The sequence below is a fragment of the Wyeomyia smithii genome, chromosome 2 (assembly GCF_029784165.1).
Source record: "Wyeomyia smithii strain HCP4-BCI-WySm-NY-G18 chromosome 2, ASM2978416v1, whole genome shotgun sequence".
In the NCBI taxonomy this organism is placed as follows: Eukaryota; Metazoa; Arthropoda; class Insecta; order Diptera; family Culicidae; genus Wyeomyia; species Wyeomyia smithii.
The window spans coordinates 159848971-159876512 of record NC_073695.1 but is presented as its reverse complement, the minus strand read 5'-3'; the positions used below and the strand labels follow the sequence as shown (position 1 = coordinate 159876512).

General features: G+C 37.5%; 1 long non-coding RNA gene across 1 annotated transcript; it reads right to left on the bottom strand.

Moving 5' to 3' along the window:
• Nucleotides 1-233: 233 nt before the first annotated feature.
• Nucleotides 234-27183, bottom strand: LOC129726191 (uncharacterized). The gene is made up of 3 exons (XR_008728262.1): nt 25820-27183; nt 25696-25757; nt 234-862 (listed from the first exon to the last, which is right to left on the bottom strand). It is a non-coding gene; the product is annotated as an uncharacterized LOC129726191 (long non-coding RNA).
• Nucleotides 27184-27542: the final 359 nt, after the last annotated feature.

Here is a 27542-nt window from a genome sequence, read left to right as displayed (position 1 = left end):
TGGAACTGAGGCATACTAGTGTGCTGGCTATGCGAATGCAATCCGCACAGGCAGGATCATCACATACGCACACAATGTCTTTGTAGCTTTGTAATCACCACCATTTTCATAACAAGTTTGCACCTTTATTAGATGGAGTGCGCTGTTTGATTTGGTGCCTGTCATTTGTATGGGATCAATCCAGAGATGCCAGTCTTCTTGATATGATGTTTTTGTTTATATTGAGTGTTGTTGATGTTGAGCTTCAACATCCAATGCACTGAAAAAATTTAATTCAAAACTAATTTAAAAAATCTAAAGCCATTGCGAGTTTCCCTGATAACTTTTCAAATTTTCTCATTTCCCCGATCAAAAAAATTCCTGGTGTTCTCTGATTTTCGTCATTCTTGTACAGGACTCTTTCGGCAGGTTCTTGCATAAGAGCTGCTAAAACCTTGCCGAAGTAGTCTGGTACCCTAGTTGCTTTGGCAGTCAAAACTTGATTAAAAATAAAGAAATGTGAAAAGGAACGTGAAATAGAATATAAGTAATTAGTGATGGTACTTACATTCATTGGTTGCGTAGTAATAGTTTGTACATTGTTATTTAATGCCGGTTTGTTTTCATTTATAGCAATTACAGATTGCGGATTTTGGTCGGTACGACTAGTTGTTAACGCTGTCTGAGCAGACTGGGGAGGTGGATATGCTGTATAGAATCCCATTGGTTCTGTTTTAATTTGTTCAAACATACTAATTGTAGCTAGAATCTCACTCGTAGGGGGTACAGGCAATCGCCCGACCCCCCAATGACTAGGAAAACTAATTTTGAGCTACTGTTTTCTTATGGTGAGTTTTTAGCAAACGATTTGGTAATATTCATGCTGGAAATAGAATAAGAGAAGTATATGTATTAATCAACTTGCCCATTGCTGTATTTGTGAGTGTGCGATTAGTGAGTTTGTTCTTTAAGACCGGTGGCGAGTCGATCTGTGGCTGAAAGCAACCTTAATAAAGAAATAAGAAAAAGGTTCTTCGATCACTTCCACAAAAAAACGGGTAACCATCATAAATTAAGGATCTAAACTCACTTTTTATGAATCACATGTTTTTCTACTAAAACTACATCTAATGAGCTAACCAAAAATAGTTTACTGAACTTGGAGTACCGTGGAATGGGGTGAAATTGATCAGTGGGGTGAAATTGATCACCTGAAAATTCGTGATAAAAAATACTAATCAAAAGATATTGCTCTTACAACACTAGGTAATCTTAACGTGTCCATAAACGCAACTTTTGCATGATTCACATACCTGTCAAAGTTAACCCTTGCATGCCCGGTGCGATTTTTCATATTTTCGAAAAATTCTTCTAACTCAGTCAAAACTCAATCAAATTTGATCAAACAAGTTTCCAAATAACAAAAAAAAAGTATTGAATTCACTTGAAGTAGTCTTAGTTGAGGGTTAATTACGTTAAATTTGGAGAAGTGAGTAAAGTTTGATAAAAGCTCAAAAAATGTAATTTTCAACAATGATCATTTCATACTATTAAAGAAAAACTGATGAATTCGCAGGAAACCACAAAGATTTTAATTTCAGAGTTAGTTTTTGGGCTTTTGCAACAAACCGAATTGAAATCGGTCTAACGACGACCAAATAAGAGCAAATTTAGCAACAAGCAGCTCGTGAGCCAAAATAAACAATATTTAACCTGAAATAGCGTTATTTTCTATCTTTAGCATATCGAAAAAAAGCACATTGCCAAAATAATGTATGGATTTCAATGGTGATCAATTTCACCCCAATTTACCTCATAGTACTTTATAGAATTATCGAATTTATTTCATGAAGTAGACGATAGAAATTTCACCAATAGCCATAGAGGTTTACTGGAGCACATACCAGTACTTGTTTTAAAATTATGCTATTCCGGGAAAAATATACATGAAGCTAGTTAATTGGAAATTGTTATGAAAATTGATCAATTTCACCCCGTTCCATGGTAGCAAAAAATAAAAAATAAATAAAATTTTGAAAATCTTTTTTTAAGCTTTTGTCTACAGTGTGTATTTATTTCGAAAAAACAAAATGACTATCTGCCATTTTTCCGAAGTCACGATATCCATCAAACAAATCGTTTGAGCTTGAGCTTGACGACCGCACATTTCGTAGTTGCGCGACCGTGATGGATCTGAGCTAGTGAAGTTGCTCAGAGAACCACGTATATGGCAACTTGTAACTAGTTTACCACCTTCAATGTACAACAATTCAGTAGCTTTCGCTTTCTCAAGTAACACGGTTAGTCTTTAATAAGTTTAGGTAATTAATATATAACAAATCTCGTCACTATAACAATAACGTATAAACTTATATACAACTTGTTAACAACTCAAAAAGCGCAAGGGGCGGAGCCAATATAAAACATATATTCAACTTCAATTGAATTGTTCACACGACTTATATAAAACAACTTTATAACGACTATAACCACCACTCTTACATTTCCAGTATCAACAAATGGTGGCCTGTTATTAATAGGTCATAAACAAATTGCACAAATGAGTTGAAATTTCACTCGCTGATGATTGTTTTTTATACATACAAAACAGATGACCCACGAAAATAATCATGGCTTTTCATTTGAGAAATTATCAAGACGATTCATTGATAGAATAGGGTGTTGGTATAGTGATTAAATACAATAAATCTACGTGCGATTTCAGATTTGTCGTGAATATTCGCCTTGTACTTCGTTAAAATTTACGCGCTTCGAAAATACCACAATATGATAGTAATCAATATCATATTTTTTTTCAAATTTGAAATAAAGAAAAAAGTAACAGATGAACTCTAGAGGAATGAGCCTCAGGTATATATTTTCGATAGGATTATATTATGAAACGTGCCATTAGCACAGAAAAATGGTGTTGAATATTATTTTAGCACGCCGCTTGCGCTAACGAGGCAGCCATGTTGATTATTAGCATTCGTTGAATGGGTAGGGGAAAGTAGGTAAAGACGGACACCCTAAGGTTTAATCTAAATAATTACTTAGGTATTGCTATTTAGATCGCAGTAGTCATACAAATTGAAACTTAAGGTCATTTGTTTTCATAATCATTTTTGGTATTAGTGAACTTCCTTCAAGTTTTATGTGTTTTGGGTCTTCAAAAATAAGACTACAAATTGCTGTTTTTTGACATGGTTGGGAAAGACGGACACTTGGGGTGGGTAAGATGGACACTACGAAGGTAAATGTGGACACTCACAAAAAAGATGTAGTACGTTAAGTATTCTTTTGATTTATGTGTTAAGTGATGGCCATTCATTACTCTACGTTATTAGAGTCCATCAATACATCACGTGAACAGTTTGAGAGGATGGGTTTCGATGAAGGCGAAAATTCTCCGCCTATATGGCCTGTTCTAACTGCTAAGTGATTAATATCTGCTGGTTTCTCTCGCGGGTGTACTTTGTGAACATCTGTAGTACACAACAGATGCTACATGTGAAAATTCTTGGAAAATCCGTGTGTCCATCTTTCTCTACCTTAGTGTGTCTGTCTTGCCCGACCTGGTTGTAAATTTTTCAAACGATCGTACCTCTTCATCGAAACATCGAAATTCTGCTGGATTTTCACTAGAAAACCGAGGAAAGACTAATTAATCACTTTACTATTGCGAAGAAATGAAAACACGTAAGTTTCACGAGTTTTTCACTATTTTTCGTGGAATAAAAATTACATCAAATTGCGCGTTCACGAAAATATTCTTTATTTTACTTACAAATTTGGCAGTTTGCTTGCTGAAAACCGATAATGCAACTCAAAAGCATTAACACACTATAAAGAAGGTATTCGCATCACTCAACTATCATGATACATTCTAGTTTGTGAAATATTAAAAGTGTCCATCATACCCGCAGTGTCCGTCTTTACCTACTTTCCCCTACACCGATTACCCACAGATTTTGTCCGTTATATGACCACTATCTATAAAGTTTATTTCGGTAAAAATATTGCAAAATAATTAAAAAAAAATGTACATTGAAACATCAAAGTGAACTAAGATGTCATGCACTATGTACTAATTATTTGAACTTTCTTACTCTTTTAGCAAACCAAGCGAGGAGTAATTTCTGCCACAATTTGGAGATGGAACCGTGAAACCAATTAAGCAAGGCTATATAAAGCTACTACAATCTATAAAAAAATCGCCGTCACGATCTTGATTATTGTAGTAGAGAAAATAATATAAAAATTCTCCTAACTAAACCACGCATTAAGTAATATATTTTGAAATTTAAGTAAAACAGAAATATTCAAACATTGATCTGAGGTTATTAACGATGATCAAAATAATAATAATAAAACCGAAGATCGTTGAGCAAGACAAAAAAGAGAATTGAAACAAATCATGGCCGATCAAATCAAACGATTTTCTTGTTTTAAGTAAATTGAATGATAAATTTATTGATTATAATTTACTGTCAAATTTATTATTTATGTTTAATCAAACATAAATTCCCTGGGTGTTTGAATATTTTATATAATTTTGAATATTATAACAGTATTTTTGATCTGCACTGTATTTGATGAAGAAGAAATAGTTCACACCATAAAATCACATTTACAACTGATTTAAAACTGAACTACAACTTTTGCGACCATTTTTCAATTTTGTCTCCACTATACGTTTTGCTGTCAAACACATATTCACCACTGTTGTCTCTCTTGCATTCTCAAGAAAAAAAACTGGTTATGAACATGTTATAAATCAGTTTTTACAGCAATTCTTAATGTATTTACAACTTCAATTTGTTATTTCGATTTAAAATATCATTCCGATTTAAAACATCAATGCGAGTGAATTAAAACCCAATGTTTTCCCTGTAACTTATTTATGACATATTTATAACTTTTTCCTTTAATTTTTTTTCGTAAAAGATGTTGCATGTGTTACTTGGGTTGTATAGATCCATAACGGCGCGTACAGTAGTAAGGGGAACGAAGGAGATTGTAGAGAAGGAGGTGTCACAGTCGTTGATGTCGGAAACCGAGTGTATCTCTGCGTCTCAACGACTGCGACGGAAAGGTAGGGTTTGGTCACCGTGGTAAACGACGAATCGAAAAATCCGGTTTCGGTTAAACGGTCACCATGATACACGAGTAAATATTTTGATACATCTCTCAGAGTCACTACACTCCGAAAATCCTTATTTTTGCAAAACTCACATGGGCCGTAGACATGTTTGCACCGGACCATTATGGACGACCGCTCTATGCCTTACTATCGATTTTTTTTTTTTTTTTTTTTTTTTAAGGGAAGATTTGTTAGTGGCTTAAGTATTTATGATAAATATTAGTTAATAATGAGTATGTGTGTCCAATCACAAATGGTGACTTCTCAACACTGTTAGAAATTTGTAATTTTAATTGTTAGGATTTGTTTGCTTTCGCAATTAGGACTTATCATTCGTAGGGATTTAAACCTACTTGTCAGAAAAGGGGAAGTAAACTTACAACTAACTTAATTGCTAACTTATTGGCTATAAAGAGAGCTTATCGTAGCAATTGAGGATTGCAACGATTTTTGTCGAAAATTGTGAATAATTTTATTTGACATAGCTTCTAATGGTTCAACACCAGTAAGTCTATGTAATTCAAGTGTACCAAACCAAGGAGGACGCTCTAAAATCATTCTCAGAATTTTATTCTGAATCCTTTGGAGCGTTTTCTTCCTTGTTGAACAACAACTTGACCAGATCGGTACAGCATAAAGCATTGCTGGTCTAAAAATTTGTTTGTAAATCAAAAGTTTGTTCTTTAAACAAAGTTTAGAATTCCTGTTAATGAGAGGATATAAACATCTCGTATATTTGATGCACTTGGCTTGTATACTCTCAATGTGCTCTTTGAAAATAAGTTTTTTATCATAAATTAGTCCCAAGTACTTAACCTTGTCGGACCAACTTAAAATAACCCCATTCATCTTGACAACGTGATTATTGTTTGGCTTGAGGAAAGAAGCCCTAGGCTTATGAGGAAAAATTATCATTTGAGTTTTAGAAGCATTGGGAGAGATTTTCCACTTTTTCAAGTAGGAAGAAAAAATATCTAAACTTTTCTGCAATCGACTGCATATGACACGAAGGCTTTTTCCTTTTACGGAAATGCTTGTGTCATCGCAGAACAATGACTTTGTGCATCCTGGAGGCAAATCAGGAAGATCTGAAGTGAATATGTTGTACAGGACTGGACCCAAGACTGAACCTTGAGGTACACCTGCTCTGACAGGAAATCTATCAGATTTTGAATTCTGATAGACAACCTGCAGAGTTCGATCAGTAAGATAATTTTTTAAAATTTTGATTAGTAAAATTGGAAAATTAAAAGATTGCAATTTCGCAATCAAACCTTTATGTCAAACACTGTCGAATGCTTTTTCTATGTCTAAAAGAGCAGCTCCAGTGGAATAACCTTCAGATTTGTTAGCTCGTATCATATTAGTAACTCTGAGCAATTGATGAGTTGTGGAATGCCCATGGCGAAATCCAAACTGTTCATTTGCAAAAATTGAATTTTCGTTGATGTGTGACATCATTCTGTTAAGAATAATTCTCTCAAACAGTTTACTTATTGAAGAAAGCAAACTGATTGGTCGATAACTTGAAACTTCAGCTGGGTTCTTATCCGGTTTTAAAATGGGAGTAATTTTTGCATTTTTCCATAATTTGGGAAAATATGCAATTTTGAAGCAGCAATTGAAAATTTTCACTAAAAATTCCATTGTGCTCTCAGGGAGATGTTTGATTAGTATATTAAAGATTTCATCGTCACCAGGTGCTTTCATATTTTTGAAATTTTTAATAATTGATTTAATCTCATTTAAGTTAGTTTCAATTATTTCTGCAGGTAAAAAATTCTGGGAAGAAATTAAATCAAATTGACGTGTGACTTCATTTTCAATTGGACTCACAAAATTCAAATTTGAGTTATGAACACTCTCAAACTGCTGAGCAAGTCTTTGAGCCTTTTGTTCATTGGATACAAGAAAACGTTCACCATCTTTTAAAACTGGAATAGGCTTTGAAGGTTTCTTAAGAATCTTCGACAGCTTCCAAAATGGTTTTGAATATGGTTTCAATTTTTCAACTTCAGTCTCAAAATTTTGATTTCTCAGAAGAGTAAATCTATGTTTAATCTCTTTCTGTAAATCTTTATAAATAGTTTTAAAAACAGGGTCACGAGAACGTTGATATTGACGTCTGCGGACATTTTTCAAACGAATTAGAAGTTGAAGATTTTCGTCAATTATTGATGAATCAAATTTCACTTGAGCCTTTGGAACAGAATAATTCTTGGCATCAACAATTGCACATTTTAATGCTTCCAAAGCGGAATCAATATTCACTTCGTTTTGCAAATCAAGCTCATTATTGAAATTTCTCTCAATATGAGTTTTGTATCTTTCCCAATTAGCCTTGTTATAATTAAAAACAGAGCTCATAGGGTTTAAAACTGATTCATGTGATAAAGAAAAAGTTATTGGAAGATGGTCAGAATCAAAGTCAGCATGTGTGATCAAATCACTACATACATGACTTTGATCTGTTAGCACTAAATCAATTGTTGAAGGGTTTCTTACAGAAGAAAAGCATGTAGGACTATTCGGAGACAAAATAGAATAGTATCCTGAAGAACAATCATTGAATAAAATTTTGCCATTGGAATTACTTTGAGAATTATTCCATGAACGATGTTTAGCGTTAAAATCGCCGATTATGAAAAATTTCGAACGATTTCTGGTGAGTTTTTGTAAATCACCTTTAAAATAATTTTTGAGCTCGCGTGTGCATTGAAATGGTAAATATGCTGCGGCAATAAATAAAATCCCAAGTTCAGTTTGAACTTCAATTCCCAAAGTTTCAATAACTTTCGTCTCAAGATGGGGAAGAGCACGATGTTTGATTCGGCGATGAATAACAATTGCAACTCCACCGCCGGAACCCTGAATCCTATCATATCTATGAACCACGTAATTGGGATCATATTTTAATTTTATGTTAGGTTTCAAAAATGTTTCAGTAATAATTGCAATATGCACATTATTTACTGTTAAAATATTAAAAAGCTCATTCTCATTGGCCTTCAATGAGCGAGCATTCCAATTTAATATTTTAATTGTTTTATTTTAAATCATTGCTAAATTTTAAATTAGAAACAATTTTAATAGTAAAATTTGTGCCTATTTGAATGGCTTCAAACATTGATTTTGCCTGCAACATGGCGTTCATAAGATCGAACATTGCCTGTTGCAAAAAAGAAAGTTTACCTGCCGTAATAGGCCCCAGGCAGTTGACATTAGAAAAAATATTTTCGGCAGCAATATTAGCTGGAGTAATAGGTGTACAATTATTTTCTAGCGTGTTTTGCTTACCCATATTAACGGTCATTTTCGAACTACCAACACTAGGCGGTATAATGTTCGAACTACCTGTAACCTGTGCATAAGTTAAACGGGTATGCAAAGGAGTAGGTAAACTATGCGTCACTGGTACGCTTGGAGAAATTTGTTTTGAAGTTGGTTTTAATTGAGAAATTGAATTTTGTTTACCTTGCCTTGCCTTAACAATTGCTAAACGGACTGGGCATTGATAAAAATTTGACATATGGTTGCCGTTATAATTCGCACAGCGAAAATTTTTACTCTCTTTCACAGGACATGTGTCCTTTTTGTGAGAAGAGTCTCCACAATTAAGACATTTTTGGTCCATGTTACAGAATTTGGAACCATGGCCATAACGTTGGCAAGTACGGCATTGGGTGATATGCTTTTCACCTCCGCCATACTTCCTATAAATTTCCCACTTTACACGCACATTATACAAAGCATGTGCTTTTTCAAAAAAATTTAAGTTGTTAACCTCATTGCGGTTAAAATGAATTAAATAATTAACAAGGTTAATTCCAGTTCTCTGACTGTTTTCGCCTCGTGATTTTTGTTTCATTAGAATTACTTGGGTAGGGGCTATGCCAAGTAATTCTGTTAAAGTAAGTTTGATCTCATCAACGGTTTGATCGTTGGTGAGACCTTTCAAGACAACCTTGAACGGCTTGGCGTTCTTGGTGTCATATGTAAAAAATTTGTACATCTTGTCAGTTAAATACTGAACAAGACGATAAGCGGCATTCACCTCTACGGCCAATTTGATAGGTAACTTTAACGTCAGAAACAAACGTTGAAAGTTCCTTTTTGAATATATTAAATTCAGAAGAAATAGTTACCACAATAGGTGGAACTTTCTCCTTTTTTAAAGATTTTATATTTTGTATAGTTTCATTATTGGTAACTTCCATTTCACCAGCTTCTTGCTCAGGCAAAATATCAAAAGGATTGTCACTACAGACACTCGAAGTGTCAGAAAGAGATGCCTCTCTTTTCCTCCCCGCAGCGATGCGAGGTTTCTTTTTTCGTCCAGCCATTTCAGGTGATACGAAAAAAGTTAAAACAAATGTTAAATTCAAAAGTAGGTAGTCTTGAGAAAGACTGATGGGAAATAACTTTCAGGTAGCCTTTAAAAGACACACTGACAAAACACAAACTTTGAAGCTATAGGCAGTCTAAGACCAGTCCACAAGCAACCGAAAAAACGTCTGATCTGTAGGACAGTTCAAGACGCACTGCCTTACTATCGATGCAAACACGCAGGGACCTGTCATCAGGCCTTTTAATCTTCACCTTCATGAGTGCATTGTCAAGCGACGATAACGCAATTAAACTTCGTTTTCGAACCGACTTGATATTAACTTCGTTTTGTTTCTCTCTCTCTCTCTCCCTCAATGAGCACAGTAAAATCGTCCTTCACTCGATACCTTTTGATGTCCGTAGATCTGGCAAGCCTGGTTACACGTTACATGTTACATATTATATAAGACAAGTTAGATGTTATACTCTGCATATCACACATTACATGCTATACGTTACATGTAACATGTTGCACGTTACATGTGTAACAAACGTGCAACCGCGAACCGAGTGGACTGAGGTAGACCATTTGGGGACTGCTTTAGGCTTTTCGGATTAAAGTGATTACTCAGGTGGCTTGTGATAGACTGACTGATATATATTCACGTAAAGGTATAAAAAAGCTTCAAGTTGTTCATTTAATGTAGTATTAGTGTAATGGAACTCAATTATTGCATAAATATTGTTACAATCGGACACCCAGATTTCCACGATGTCCCCATCGAAGTTCGTTACTATCGCTCAAATTTACTCAAACTCAAATACTCCTATTCAATGTTCATCGCCGTCGCTCACACGATCATCACCCTAAAACGCTGTTGCCTCCAAATCAACTGCCTCACACCATTTCTTCATGTGGTCCGCTGAGTATACAGTCGCATACGGACGACCACTGAACCCCGGAACCGTAGCCAATCTATAGCGCTCATTTGGTAGCACCTCGACCACTATGAACGGCCCTTTGTAACGCGGCTCCAATTTACGGCTGCCTCCTGGGACGTATTGGTCTTTCACTACCAACACCAACTCATCTACTTTGTAGCTGGCGGCTGATCGTCGTCGCTTGTCGTAATATTTTTTCTGCTTCAACTGGTTCTCTCGAGTGGTTCTCACCACCCGCTCACGAAGCTCTTCTAGCGAAACGGATACTGATGCGTTCTCGGTCGCGATGACAGAGATGATCTCGTTCTGCACAACGTCTTTTGGTTTGTACGATAGCACCAGTGTAGTGGGAGATACTTTGGTCGTAGAGTTCGGGGCTGTATTGATGGCATTCTGTACGAATTTCACTTTCTCGTCCCACCGTTTATCCGTCTCGTCCAACATCGTACGAAGAGTTGTGAGAATGGTACGATTGCTTCGCTCAATCTGTCCATTCCCACGCGGTGTGCCCACCGCCACTAGCACATGATCAATACCATAATCATCGCAATATTGCTTAAAAACTCTCGACTTGAATGCCGTTCCCCGATCAGTGATGACACGGGATGGCAAACCGAAAACACTGGACATATCCTCCAACATAGTAATCACAGGCGACGCATTCGTGGATCTAACAGGCTTCACTAACAAGAACTTAGAAAATCCGCAGATAATAGCCAAGATATGTTCGTTCCCTTTTGAAGACCGGGGAAAAGGTCCCAGATGGTCAATGTGAACTGTGTGAAACGGTATCGGTATCTTCGGAATTGGATTGAGAAAACCCTCCGGTTTCTCCTGCTTTATTTTGAAGTATGCACATTTTGGGCACGCAGAAATGTAGGCACTCACATATTTCCGCATTTTGGGGAACCAAAACATTTCCCCCAACATCGCCAGAACTTTTTCTACCCCAAAATGCCCCTTTTCGTCATGATAACTTCTCACCATCCTCCACCGAACCGCATTCGGCACCACCCAACACCTTCGACCGTTCACTTTACGATACAATCGATGATTGTCGAACACATAGTTGTCGTGAATCTGTTTGTCCTCATCACACAGCGGATCTCGCGAGAGTTTAATGATGATCTCGACTAACCGCTCATCTCTTCTCTGCATACTCACTAGAAAATCGGAATTAGAAATTTCCAACACCAGCATATTTTCAGCCACTGTTTCCATATCGATTGGTTCTTCGACCGGTGATCGACTAAGAGCGTCCACGTGCTACATTCTCGTTCCATTTCGGTGCTCGATTCGGAAGTCGTACTCTAACATCTTTAGAAAATAACGAGCGATTCTAGCGTTCATCTCCTTTTTTGCATATGTATCCCGAATTGCCGAGCAATCCGTACGGATCACAAAAAACCGTCCTAACAAATACTGCCTAAATCTTTCCACACTTGCAACCACCGCCAACAGTTCCAGTTCGTAACTGTGGTAGACAGCCTCAGCCTTAGATGTCTTGCGACTGAAGTAGCCGACAGGCTTCCACACATCTTCACATTTCTGCAGAAGTATTCCTGCCAGACCAACACTAGACGCACCTGTATGTAGCTCAATGTCTGCCTTGGGCTCGTACAACACTAGCAAAGGTCGCTCCACTAACAACCCTTTAATTTTCTGGAATGCTTCTTCTTGCTCGTCTTGCCATACAAACTCCGCGTCTTTTTTCAGTAGACGAAACATCGGCTCCGCGATTATGCTGTATCCCTGCACAAACCGTCGAAAAAATCCAGTCAACCCCAGGAATTGTTGCACCGAATGAACCGAGGTTGGGGTCGGAAAGTCTGCCACGGCCTTCGTTTTCAGCTCACCCGGACGTAGTCCCTCAGCACTTACTTCGAAGCCCAGGAAACACACAGATTTCTTAAAAAACTGGCTCTTCCGCAAGTTTATTGTGAACCCTTCGTCCCGCAGGACCACTAACAGCTCCTCAAACTTCTCCAGCAACTCTTCTTCGTCCTGACCTGGCAGGATCAGATCATCGATGTAGGCAATCACTACAATTTTCTTCTTTTTCATCACTTCCACTATTTTGTTCATGGCTCTTTGGAAAACGGCACAACCGTTTGCTAAACCAAAAGGCATCCTCAAAAACCGGTAGTGTCCATCCGTGGTCGAGAATGCAGTGTAACTCTGGCTCTCTGAATCCAATGGAATCTGGTAATACCCACTGTACAAATCTATTGTAATGAATAACTGTGCCCCAACCAGCTTCTGTAGGCACGATTCGATGTCCGGCATTGGGTATTTGTCCTTTATAGTCTTCGCATTCAAAAATCGATAGTCGACGGCCATTCTGAACTGGTTATTTTTCTTCGGTACTAGCACTACCTGGCTGTTATACGGCGATTCCGTCTCGGCTATAATTCCAGCATCTAACAGTTCACTAACAATTTCACCAAGCACAGTTTCCCGAGAATATTCCAACTTTCGAGGCTTTATATATACTGGGTCTTCGTCTGTGAGATTTATTTTCATCACCACCGATTTAGCGCATCCCATCTCTTTCATATTCATTGCAAAGCAATCTCTGTACTGCTCTACCATCCGAACCAATTGCTCGTTGTATTTGTGACCCCCATCACTATTCAACGACTGCTGATCGATCGCTGTCTCCGATTTTACCTCGAACGTATACATTTGAGCCACTCTCCCCTCTCCATCATGGTCATGAGAGTCGGACCGCTCTGACTCGGACTCTCGCTCCCACGCAAATTTCACATCACCTTTACGCTTCACCATTATCAACCGATCTTGGTCAATAACATCTTCACCTAGGATGATCGCCGTGTCCTGAACCCATGTGGGTACCACTTGGAGCTCTACTGGTAGCACAATTCCGTCGACCTGCAACTGTGCATCCCTTTGGAAGTTACCGTAACTTCCTTCTTCCCAAAACCACGAAGCACTTTGTGGCTAGGCTTCAGTTCGCCGATACTCTTGGCAAACTTTTCCTGGATAGTTGACACTCGGCCTCCGGTATCCACCAGAGCTTTCAAAGTAAGTCCAGCCACGTCAACATTTTTTATAAAAACACTCTTTTGGTCCACCACTCGCATCATTTTGGGATTCTGCTCACGATTCTCCCTTTTCGCTCCGGCACTCTTACAATCTCTCTTCATATGTCCATCCTTTTTACACAGATGGCATTTAACTTTAGGACAGTTTCGGGCAAAATGTCCAGTTTCATGACAGTGAAAGCACGAGTCACCGACTGATTCTGTCTTTTTGCGGCCCTCACTACTACTACTGGCCCCAGCTCCAGGGTTATTACTTGCACCTACATCGGTAGTTTTACTGGTACCGGCCACAGCATCCACACTGTTAATCCAACGTAATTCTTCCAATAGCTCGTGTACTGTGGACACTTTTCCGATAGTCATACCGGACCGTTTCGCATACAACCGCAAACCACTGGTTACGTACGTGACGATAGTCTCTTCCGTAAAACCACCTTTTCGTCCCAGTGCGAGCATCTCGTAGACGTACTCTTCGACCGTTTCTCCGGCCTTTCACTTTCGTGCCGAGAGCAAATTATGATAGTAGATGGGATTTTTGGCAGACGGAAAACCTTTAACTATTTCCGCCTTGAACTCCGCCCAGGCTTTAATTGTGGTCTGACATCCCTCAAACCACAATTTAGCACAACCACTTAGACTTAACCGGGCGCAGTGCAAGCGCAACGCACTAGACCACCCATACAACGTTCCAATCTCATCAATACTTTTTACCCAAGCTTCCGCGCTCGGACACGAGGGTACTTTAGGGTCAAACGGAGTCACATATTCCCTAATTTCTCTAAAGTCAGGCACTCTTTCGGCGGATTCCTCACTACGCCTGCCCGCTACCGATAGACGCCGCAATTCGTTTAGCTCCTGTTTCAACGCCTCGATTTGTGCTTTCAGTTCTTCAGCCATAGCGAACTTTTTCTTCTTATGCTTTCTGTCCGTAACAAAAGGAGGGAGGTTAGTTCCAGTTAAACTATGGCGACTAACCGAATCTTCGAATATTTCGCTATCAGATTCAGTTTCACTCATAACATGAAAACTTCCGCGAGCCGATAGAACGTTCTCGAGCACGCACGCAGTGAAGTCTGCTACTATCTTTTCACAGAACAATGTATTCTTCTCACGGGCTATTGTTCGGCCCTCAATTCACTGCCATGTGCACACCACATGGACTTCGTAGTCTACCGAACCTAGCTTCTCCGGACTATCGCAAGCACGCCGAAACACGGGTAATCACGTCCCGAGGAAATCCTGACACGTTGTCTTCAACTCTATCAGGTAGCTCTTTCTACCCACTCCGATATTTCTCCGTCCCAGCTTCACGGTCGCCCACTACCGTTAAAATCAGAACGTTTAACCGCGAAACTCAACCGGCTTACTAATCGAGGCCCAATCCTGTCTACAGAATGTAACAAACGTGCAACCGCGAACCGAGTGGACTGAGGTAGACCATTTGGGGACTGCTTTAGGCTTTTCGGATTGAAGTGATTACTCAGGTGGCTTGTGATAGACTGACTGATATATATTCACGTAAAGGTATAAAAAAAGCTTCAAGTTGTTCATTTAATGTAGTATTAGTGTAATGGAACTCAATTATTGCATAAATATTGTTACACATGTTACACGTCTCATTGCACGTGTTTCTTTACACATTCAAGTCACATGTAACATGTCACAAATCGCATAAATCAGCTTTAAAGTTTAATTTTACTAGCCTTTGTTTCTGCTCCCATACGTCTCAGATACAGCAGCAGCACCAACGCTTTGTTTGTCCGAAGTAATTAAACTTCATCCATCCAAGTGAAGATTCCATTGAAGCTGGCTTCAGTCGCTTCAGTTCGATAATGAAGACGACGACGACGATTGTAAAAATTGATTTCGAACAATGCTTAGATCGGTTGAAGTTGTTATACGCTGCATATCAAGATGTTTAGGCCTGCCTGTCAGATGATTAAACTAAAACAGCTACTGAGTACAAAAACTTACAAAGTTTTATGCAGTCATAGCCAGAGAACTTGCAAATATGCATATCAAACAAAACAGAGTTCCAGGTGAATTCTCAAAATGCCAAAACAAATCGCAATCAAATTTTAGTTGTTATGGTCTTTTGTCATGCCGACCAACAAGCTTTCAATATAATTAAAAACATATTGTTTATGTATAGAAAAATTTCTTCTGGCAACCCTGCTTAGATACACAAGCTATTCTACATCGTTTCACAAAAATTTTGGATTTTCTTCCTGAAAAAGTGAACGCAGATTCTCGAGTGAGTGACGCACATAAATTTAAAGTGTTCAAGTTCACGAAAGTCTATTAAGAAGGTGGGGATTGGCAAACTTATATCTAAAAAGTATTTTATTTAAAACTTCAAACCTAACATAGTGCATAGTGTCCAGGACAAAAGGGCGATAACTGTTATACACGACCTATTACTGTAACACACATCTCGTCTTGTATGCAAATTACTTACTGTGTAGTAGTGTAGCGATACAAAAGCCGTTCATACTACAACATACTGACCGGGCAACTTAGTGAATATGATTGTGGTAGTGCGTACAACTCGTCTGTCATACACTGTGTTTCGCACTATCCGAATTAAATGTAAACAATTCATATTCTCACTTGTGTTTGCATTTATTTTATGCTTTGAGCAAAAGATAATGACCGAATCAAATACCGATTTGGAGCTAGTGGATAGAGAAGAGACAATGGATATGGAGGCCAGTTCGCTAGAGGATGTCCCATCGTGCTCTTCTTCTATTTTAAACACGCCGGCTACTGATGAAGATGGCTTCGAAGACGACGACGACTTCGAGATGGTATAAATGTTACGATAATGGCAACAACACCCAATTTTCATCCCAACGATCTACCCAAGATCGTCACGGAGACTAATTTTGCTGAGCAAACGGCAAAAAATGACTCGGGAGCAGGTAAAAGGGAAACAAAATTAGGTGGTGCCGCCAGGAATCGATATAAGAGAATGGTAAGCGACGGAATGAATCCACAAGAAGTATACCGTATCGCTGCAATTCCTGTGCAAACATCAAACACGGATTATGCAAAAAGATTGCGTAACACAGAGCTAAGTGGCTCAGGAATTAGTGGAGATAATCCGCGTCCAGCAAAACTACACCGTGTTTTATTGGACCGGAAATCTGCGACAGGTACAGGTAAAAACCAGGGGTGGGCACCATTTCGCTAATTCGCTAACCGCTAATCAGCGACGCTAATATTCAGTTAGCGGTTTAGCGATTTCGCTGATTTTTGAGCTGGTTAGCGAAACTGTTAGCGTCGCTAAAATTTTGGCCTTTGAAACGCTAACCGCTAATTCGCTAAATTTTGTAGGGCAGCGACGATAGAACTATTTAGAAAAAAACTGTGAATAGGGTTGTTTAGCTACTCACGGATTTATAATTTTTATATATCAGAAAAAAGAGTGTAACTTTCTGAGCAAAACGTGATTTTAAAAAATTTTATATCATTCAAATGAAAAATAAAAATCGCTCCAAATCGCTACAATGACAGGTGACACATAGGCGAACGGTCATTGTAGCGATTCCGAGATGAACATACTTTTACTGCGAAAGTTACGTTTGAAAAGTATGTTCCATTCAAACAACGGTTAATTGTCTTAACTTTCTAGAGTTCCTCTCTTAACGACACAAGTGCAAGTCAGTTTTTTACCCTAGAATGAAGTTCCAGTTATCGTACAAGCCACAGGAGCATTTTGAAGATCAAGCTCAAAGTATTGATTCAATTTTCGGCACACCAAGAACTTTTGTAAATTGCAATGCGCTTGGAAGTATGACAACTTTTGTTCTGCTTTTTCGATTCAGATAATAATTTAATTTTTATGAAAATATTCCCAAAAGTATTTATATTTTATGCAAGCTGAATAACTTTTGTATGAACACCGTTTTGTGATCCTTTTATTATAAATCGCTCTCTAAAGTAACTGTTTCCGTTTGTTTTGCCACAGAAAATCAAAGTGGTCCAAATTTCACAAACTACGAGCGATAAATATAACGATACGACTATTTACATATTAATAAGTTAGCGATTAGCGAAAGTTCCGCTAATGTGGGTTTAGCGTTTAGTGTTTAGCGATTATCGAGCTAAATTTTCCGGTTAGCGGCTTAGCGATTAGCGTCGCTAAATTTTCGGTTAGCGGTGCCCACCACTGGTAAAAACATTAAAAAATTTCAACATTTCCCTCTCGAACCGAAACCTACGGCAAACCGCCCTAATCAGGGAAAACGTTCAGTTCAACATCGTTTGGACGTTCATCGAGAACAGCAATCTGACTGTCACGATGAAACGATACAGAGTGGCTCAAAACCACTCTACAGTGAAATGCTGAACACGATTAAATTGGGAGTTATTCCAAAAGGCTATCCCAAGGTTGAGCTTTCTACCCAACAGTTGCTAGCAACACGCAAAGCTATTCTCGCGAAAGTTGTACAACAACGCAAAGAAAAAATTAAGCCTAAATTTGGGCAATGTTCACTCAGGACGGGGTATCTTGTGCTTGTCTGTAAAAATAAAGAAACAGCTGATTAGCTAAAGAATATAATTTCTAGCATTATTATGGGAGAAATTGAACTTAGTGCCGTGGATGAGAAAGATATACCCCGCCGTGAGATTATTACTGGATTGTTCCCTGTGAGCTCTGAAGATAGTACTGATGATATTCTTATTCTTCTTGAGAGTCAAAACGAAGAGCTATATACTGATGAATGGCGAGTCTTAGAAAGAAAAACCATTAATAATTTACATGTCGAGCTTATTTTCACTGTGGATGGAGTTTCACTGAACACAATCAAGAAAAACAAATTCGTTCTTGATTACAAATTCGGAACAGCTCCCCTGCGGTGTAAAGTAGTTAAAAATAAATTACCTGAGCCGACAACAAGTAGCGGTGAAAAACCATTGACCGGAACGAGGGGCCGAGAGTTGAGCAGCCGAAGATTCCTCACGACAAGCCAAAGAACACTGAAGCTGAGAAGGGGACCTTTGATAAATGCTTACAAGGACCGAATGCAAGTAGGGATGCAAATTCCGAAAAAGTATACGAAGGAACTAGTAACATAGCACGGCAGTCAGAGAAACCAATTCAGCAAGCTTCAGGATCTAAAGGCTTTGGATCTAAACGAGTTGCAAACAAATCTCCTAAAACCACTCGTACAATACCAGTCCCCAGAACCGATGCTAACAAAGGTCAAAAAACAAATAACTTACACAAAAATAAATATATCTACAACTACATTCAAAGTTTGGGTGATCGCGAAACCAACACGGAGGAGCCCGAAGCAACCCAAAAGAGCGAAACACAAATCATTCAAAATGAACACAGAAAATAAAAAATACAACAAACAATAGTAATCTAAATAACACTTATAGCAACTCTCATAGCTACAGAAACAATTATGAAATTAATAGACGAAACAACAGAAATAATGATCAAATCAATACACACAACAACACTTCAAATAGTAGCAATAGTAATAACAGCGGAATTAAATTTGTTCAAATAAACCTTCACCATGCAAAGAGAGCCACAGCTATACTTTGCAAACAATTTTCCCAAAAAAATCTAGACATTACTCTTATCCAAGAGCCATGGGCAAATAACTACAAAGTACTGGGAATACCTACTCAATCATGTAAGCTTATATATGACACACATCAGGTGGTACCATTGTCCTTCCCATTACAGAATTTATTAAACGAGACATTGTGGCTGTCTCAATGGAAGTTCCAACTCCGCGAGGGATGAAACAAATGTACGTAGCATCCGCATACTTTTCTTGTGATGAGAACGACATCCCTCCAAAGGATGTTACAGATTTTATAGCATACTGCAGAAGAAACAACAAACCTTTTATCATTGGATGTGATGCCAATGCGTATCACACAGTATGGAGCAGCACCGATGTTAACAATAGGGGTGAGTTACTTTTAGAATATATTATTAATTACAATATTGATATTTGTCCGATTTCCAAAAATTCTACGAACCGAGATATATCTTGGTGGAATAATAATTTGCAAAAATTACGGAAAAGAGCCCGAAAGCTGTTTAATAAAGCAAAAAGAACCATGCAATAACAAAGAAATTAGAAGATCTAAACGAATGGACTGGAGGCGTATGTGTGAAAGCATAGAAAACACCCCCGTAGTCGCGAGACTTCAAAAAGTCCTCTCGAGAGATCACACAAATGGGTTGGATTCACTTAAGAAAGAAAACAACTCCTTTACTGCTGACGAAACCGAAACACTTGAAGTTATGATGCAAACGCTTAGTCATGTTCTTTTGACGTGGCGAAAAGTCCGAGTTGTATTTATTCCTAAGGCAAACAAAAAGGATAAGACTTCACCCAAATCATTTAGACCAATAAGCCTATCCTCCATAATGTTAAAAATCATGGAAAAGCTTATAGATCATTTCATAAAATCAAAGTACTTGATAAATAATCCGTTGAACAAAAATCAGTTTGCCTATCAATCAGGAAAATCTACCGTTACAGTATTACACACACTTGTAACGAAATAGAAAAATCTTTTGATGCAAAAGAAATTCTGCTAGCATCCTTTCTAGACATAGAAGGCGCTTTTGATAATGCATCTCACAATTCTATGAAAGAGACAATGTTGAAACGTGGTTTTGATATATGTATCGTTACATAGATTAGTGAAATGCTTTCGAAACGCGAAATTTCAGCTAAGCTTGCTAACTCATGTATATCAATAAGAGCTGTTAAAGGTCCTATCTCCGCTTCTGTGGTCATTAGTTGTATATAACTTACTATCGGAACTAGAATCAAAAGGTTTCGAAGTGATTGGATTCGCCGACGACATTGTTATAACTATTCGTGGAAAGTTTGATGATGTTGTTAAAAACAGGATGCAACAAGCCCTAAAATCTACCATCGCATGGTGCAAATTAGAAGGATTGAGCATAAATCCCAAAAAAACAAGCATCGTACCCTTTACGAAAAGAAATAAGTTTAAACTTGATGGGCTTCAAATGAAAAGTACTACAATGAAACTTTCTTCTGAAGTCAAATACTTGGGAGTTACGATTGATCGTAAGCACAGCTGGAACAGCCACTTAAATCAAGTCATAGGTAAAGCAATAAATACACTATGGATAAGTAAGAGAATTTATGGTGGCCAAAAACAAATGAAAAGTGTGCAATCGATAAGTTGAACAAACTGCAACGATTGGTTTTAATTTCCACTACAGGTGCGATGCGTAGTGCACCCTCGAACGCCCTGAACGCAATTTTGAATCTTCTTCCACTACACTGTTAAAAATCGACACGCTACAGTCAAGTGGATTCCACTTACTTCTGTGCTAATAGATGAAACATTTCATATCTACGTGGAATACACTTGCGTTTCAGTTCACGGCACAAAATCAAGTGTCTTACACTTTGGTTTGCCATGTCATGCATACCAAAATCAATCATTATACACTCAAATTTTAACGCGTAACCACGTCAAGTGCCAAAACCCGTTAAAATTCCGAGGATTCCAATAAAAATCGATATGAATCGACATAATAGAATGATTAGGTTCGTTTATTGACATTCATATGTAAAGAGCATTAGGGATTAGCGTGCGATTTATTTTCAGTGTACATCAATTTGTGCAATTAGAAGCTGGGAAAACAGCTCTAAGATTACAGCGAACAAAGTTATTAGCCACAGGGACCACTGAAGGACACCTGAATATTATAAATCGAGTTCGCATCAATCCATTAGTAACAGTCATCGATGACTGGATAGAAACGAAATTCATTTTTGACCGTAAGTTCAGCGTGGAAGAACCAAACCGTTCTCTTTGGAGTTCGGGAACACACAAACTCGTCCAGGATCTTTAGTATTTTATACTGACGGATCAAAACTCAAGCTGGAGTAACAGGTCCCGGAATCAATCTATCAGTCTCTATGGGTGGATGGCCAACCGTATTTCAGGCTGAAATTCAGGCGATTATTGAATGTAGCACTGTCTGCTTAAAAAGAAAATACAAGCATGCAAATATTTGTATCTTCTCTGACAGCCAAGCTGCTCTAAATGCGTTAAAATCATGTACGTCAAAACTGGTGTGGGAGTGCATTCAGCTGCTTCAACAGTTGTCTAATCAAAATACATTAAATCTTTACTGGGTTCCGGGACATTGTGGAATAGAAGGTATTGAAAAAGCTGATGAACTAGCCAGACTAGGATCTTCTAAACAGCTTATCGGACCGGAACCGTTTTGTGGCATTTCTACATGCTCCATAAAAATGGAATTCAGAAACTGGGAAAAAATGATGATAGATTCTAACTGGAAATATACTATCACTTCCCGGCAATCAAAACAGTTTGTGATGCCACATGCATCAAACACACACAAAATTCTTGCTCTATCTAAAAAAGTCCTATGCACCTATATAGGTCTAATTACAGGGCATTGTTCAGCCAAATATCATCTGAAAATAATTGGAAAGGCTGACAACGATGTTTGTCGTTTTTGTAATGAAGAAATCGAGTCTTCAGCACATTTATTATGTTTTTGTCCAGCACTTTACAACAAAAGAGCAATTTTTTTCGAAAAGGGACTGTTACAGCCCTTTGAAATTTGGCTGTCTTGTTCTAATAAGGTAGAGCAGTTTATACGGCACATAATACCTAATTGGGATCATACCTAAATCAGGGGCTGAGAGTTACTTCTCATAGTAACTTTTCACTCTGATCAGGTAATAAAAAGCTGGGGAATGCTACAATAGATCTAAGTTTTGGTCGCGGTAGCTAAAACCCAACAAAAAAATGGTAAAATTTGTCAAAACGCTATAAAAATCATCAATAACAGCATATAATTGAGCAAGAGATACGACCAGACACTTATCACGAGCATGTTTAAAGATTCATAGTATCCTATTCACAAGGACAAACAGCACAATTACATCCATACGAGTACAGACTTCAATAAACAATTTACAAATGAAAAGAATAGTTGGTATCAAAGCGGCCAACTAAAGATGCTGGGAAAATAAAATATAACACACAACACACACAGCAAGACGTCGAGCACAAGAGTCCCAGAATCGGCCTCTCCAAAGCCGTGGTCGCAAGCAAAGTATAAAAAAGTACTCAAGTATAGTACATCTGATTGAAATTTTTTAAAAATCTCATTTCCTAGGAATTCCCGGGATCCGGAAAAAAATTCAAAAATGAGATTTAAAATATATTTTATGGTAGAAGGTAGAAAAAATCAAATCGTTCATAATTTCATTATCCATTCGCATGCAAAACGAATTGTAAAAAAAAAAACAATATATTGAAGTTCACATCAGAAATATGTACGCGATTGATTTGTGGTGCAAATATTTTCAGAAGAGTACAATTTTCTGTTCTGCCCAAAATAGATAATTTCCTTCTGTAAAACTTTGCTTGAGTTCGCCTAATCACTGCTGGGGTTTGAATTCCAGAAAACTTAAAAATCACCGATTCCAGTTCATGCTACATTTCTTTAGAAACCCCATTTCTTCCGGTTTGTTGAAAAGAAAACTGCTGTTAAGCAGGCTTACACTATAGCAAATATTTGCTCAACCTCTATTTGCTTGAACGGTAGGAGAGTCTCTTCGCTCATTTTCTATCAAATATAAGTATTTACTATGCCATTACACGATGCGAAAAATTTTCTAGGGGAATAATCAGTTCAATACAACACTTAATTAGTCAGTTCTGGAGCAATTGAATGCCTAGGTAATTAACCCAAGTTACACTGACTTTAAGTTTTATTAAACTTTTAATTTTAGGTCGCATTTATTTACGTAGCAATAGATTATCTCACCGAATTTCTATAACCTCACTTTTCTGACAGCTAGTGGTAACTTTATTTACATTTTGGATTTTGTGCTTTTTTCTGATGGAGCAATCGTGTGCGTAGTGGAAATGCTGCTCAATTAAAAATTGTTCTTAGTGTATTGGCACCTTACGCACAACATTTAAAGAGAATTTTGGTCACAATTGAAATGATCTGCTATAATTGAGAACAAAACTGCATCACCCAAGGGTAAACAAAGTTACCAGTAGTTGTCAAACTCAGGTGCGTGACGTCACCGTGCGATGGTCTATAGAGCTTTCTGACAGCTCAGTCACGCACACTATTTTCGAGTTGTTTGCCTCATAAATGACTCTTACTCAACTCTATCGGGGTTAAGAAAATCGAAATATGTAGTCTTTTTTGAGTTGTTCGGTACTGCAAATCAAATATTCATTTTGTAGGATACTATCCGTAAACAAATCACACAACCAGCGCAGAATAAATTGACTTTCAAGTCAGCGGAAGAAAATAAAAATTTCGTAGTCAATGCAGGCATTTTGACAGCACTTTGTTGGCCTCAATTTCCATCCGACTTACACGGTGTAAAGTGAACTAATACATGCACGATTGGAAAGGTCTATAGACCTTTTTACGTACGAATGTGTTAGTGCCACTAGTTGGGGAAAATATTTGTAAATAGCTGTTTTGTTTGCATGTTTGTATGTTTTTAGCAGATGGACAAAAATTCAGTTGAACACTCATTATATGTTTTAAACTTGTTTCTGAATAAATTTTCTCATTCGTGATCAGAATTCGGAAGAAGGCGCTCAATATAATCGACCAAAAATGGTGAAAAAGTGATAAAAGTCGAAGCAACGAGATGCGATGATTTACAGGTTGGAAGAAACAAAAGCAGCTTTACACGGGTTTACACGTTTACTAGTGTGCGTAGGTGAAAAGTCACTTATCTCTATAGACTTGAATGAAAAATATATTCAGAAACGAGTTTAGAACTTAGAATATGTGTTCAACTAATTATTTTTCCAGCTGCTAAAAACATAGCATTGCAAACAAAACAGCGATTTGTAAATATTTTCCTCGATGAGTGGCACTAACACATTCGTACGTAAATAGGTCTATAGACCTTTCTGCGTACGAATGTGTTAGTTCCATAAGTTGAGGAAAATATTTACAAATGGCTGTTTTGTTTGCAATGCTATGTTTTAGCAGCTGGACAAATATTCAGTTGAACACTCATTATGTGTTTTAAATTTGTTTCTGAATAAATGTTTTCATTCGTGATCAGAAATCGGAAGAAGCTGCTGAACATAATCGACCAAAAATGGTAAAAAAGTGATAAAAATCGAAGCAACGAGATGCGATGATTTATAGTGTGGAGGAAACAAAAGCAACTTAACACGGATTTACACGTTTACTAGTGTGCGTAGGTGAAAAGTCACTTAGCTCTATAGAGATAAGTGACTTTTCACCTATGCACACTAGGATACGTGTAAACCCGTGTGAAGTTGCTTTTGTTTCCTCCGAACTGTAAATCATCGCATCTCGTTGCTTCAACTTTTACCCCTTTTGAACATTTTTGGTCGATTATGTTCAGCAGCGTCGTCCGATTTCTGATCACGAATAAAAAAAATCATTCAGAAACAAGTTCAAAACATATAATGAGTGTTCAACTTAATATTTGCCCAGCTGCTAAAAACATAGCATTGCAAACAAAACTGCTATTTGTAAATATTTTCCTCAACTAGTGGCACTAACACATTCGTACGTAAAAAGGTCTATAGAGCTTTCTACGCCAGATCTCACCAATACAGGCTTAGTCGTGTATCCTTATAAAATCGATTTGTTTTCAACCAAAAAATCAGCTGATATTCAATTTCGAAAAATATTTCACTTATGAATCCTAGTTCAGATGTCAGGTGATGTCATACGGCATCACCCACCGGGAATGGGTTGATGGGGCTGACATGGATGATTTTCTTTCACATATACGCTTGAATTCATGTTGTGAATTATCGACAACTATCACTGAAAATAAAAATGCAAAACTTTTGAATGTGAAATATTAGTGCATCGAGTATTTCATGACTTTTTCTGATACTTCTCACGCTCACTCTGGATAACCCAAAACTGAGTCAAAACCTAATCAGTTTCGTTAAAACCGTATGTACTCAAAATTGAGTAGAAGTTGTTTTACTCATTTTTGAGTACCACGGAATGTTATAAAAATTGAGTAAATATTACCCATAATATACCTGATGCACGGTGCGTGAAAGTTACTCATTTTCGACTCAAAAATGAGTACTTTAAGCTTGAATGAGGGAATTTCGGAAAAATTATCATTATTGACTCGATATTATTATATTTTGCATTTTTAATGAATTTTATTTAAAAAAGGCTTATTTCAAGAAATTTACCTTTGTTCGCCGGGACACGGGAGATCTTTGAATTTATTCGCCGTATATCCAACCAACGAGTCCTGGTGAACAAGAAAAATTGGCATTAGTTGCAGTCATTTATTCCAAATCATGAATTACCTACCTACAACTAATATCAACTAATTTCAAACAATTCTGTTTCCTCCTTTTTTCAGACGGTTTGCTTGGTTTGCTGTTTGCTTTTAATTGCAAAAAAATAACAAAAACAACACGAGAGCACCAGTTACCCAATTTTGAGTAAATTTGCCGCCATGATCAATTTAATTCTACTCATTTTTTGACGTCTTCGAACAACTGAATAAAATGATTAACGGGCAATAAAAATGTGGCGCCCCTCCGAGTATGATGGCGGTTGGGTGAACTACATTTAATGAGCACACACAGGAAAATGTTAAGGTAATTGCTATCTTTTTAGGCTTGGTCAGATTTGTGCGGTGTTTTTAACAGACTAATCTATATGGTCTAGATAATAACAATAATTTATTGCAACAGGACTAAAATAAGTGTCAATGTGTGAGATGACCATGATATGAATTATTTATTTTGATGATAGTATGACCAATCATTCATAGTCGTTTCAACAATATGTTTTTAAGCATAACCAAAGATGACTAGTACACAATACGTTACTCTTGCAGTATGCAGCGGACACGAGTTTCGTCACGCGTGAACGAAAATTAAACTAATTTGTATACTGTTAATTTGGTGATGACAACAAGGTGGTGAAAGGTGAAACATGTTTTTCAATGCCATTGTATGGTCCTATCATCTAATTTTCAATATCCTTACATCCCATTACCATCTTGTTTTCGTTTTCATCTAGCGGATTGAGCATGATAAATCGCTTTTGCTAATTACCACAGTTTAAAGGTCATCAGATGACACCGTTATAAAGGTGTTACGAGCAAAATGTATAAGGTCAGGTATCTTGCTCTAGTCATCATTAGCATAACTCATTTGTTGTTTGTACCAATTTTAATCGTCGATTGAGAACCACTATACTGCTTCAATCCCTTTGCGGAACTGATTGAGTTAATAATATTGAATGTTTAAATCGATTTATTAATATTTGCAAAGAACTGAGAAAATCAAATTTGAAAATTTCCACTCATCCTTTTAAGTTCTATTTAAAAACGATACAATATTTATTTTGGTGAATACCGCTAAACGCTATTTTTAACTAAGGTTTTACTTTACTGCGTTGAAAATCGTTGTTATACACGTCTCCTAATATCCTCAAAATTCACTTACAACGAGTAGCAAAGCATAGCATAACTTATTTCGTCAAAATTCACGAACGTCAAGTACAACATAAACAATGTTATAAAAAATTAAGTGAATGTGAAGCTCTCGTCACCTTCGACAATTCGATGAGAGTATCTATGAGATGTTTACATTTTGTGACTCATGCTAATTTGTAAAATTACGCGAGGTTTCTTTGCAGTGTTGTTGTAATAAATTGAAATTGCAAATCATCTAGATTAAACACAGAACAGAAACACAGAGAACAGACATTCATGTTCATATAAAGAAATTTGAAAATCGTGTGTAAAAATTTGAATCAAAATTCGTTAATACACTAACGACATCTGTCTTGTGGCACCCCAGTTGCACTTCATAAATATTGCCGTATCGATATTTTATCGATATCAGTGCTTGGTTTGTAAGTGACGAGAGCGCCACGTAGCGGGAGAGATTTTTCACCTCAGAAAATCTCCCGGTGTCGGCTAGGACTAAAGCTAGACCATTTGGGTTGGTTGTGAGTAGATCACGCCACCCCTTAACCATCGACACCTATGTCGGCGTTGGGATTCGAACCCAGGCGT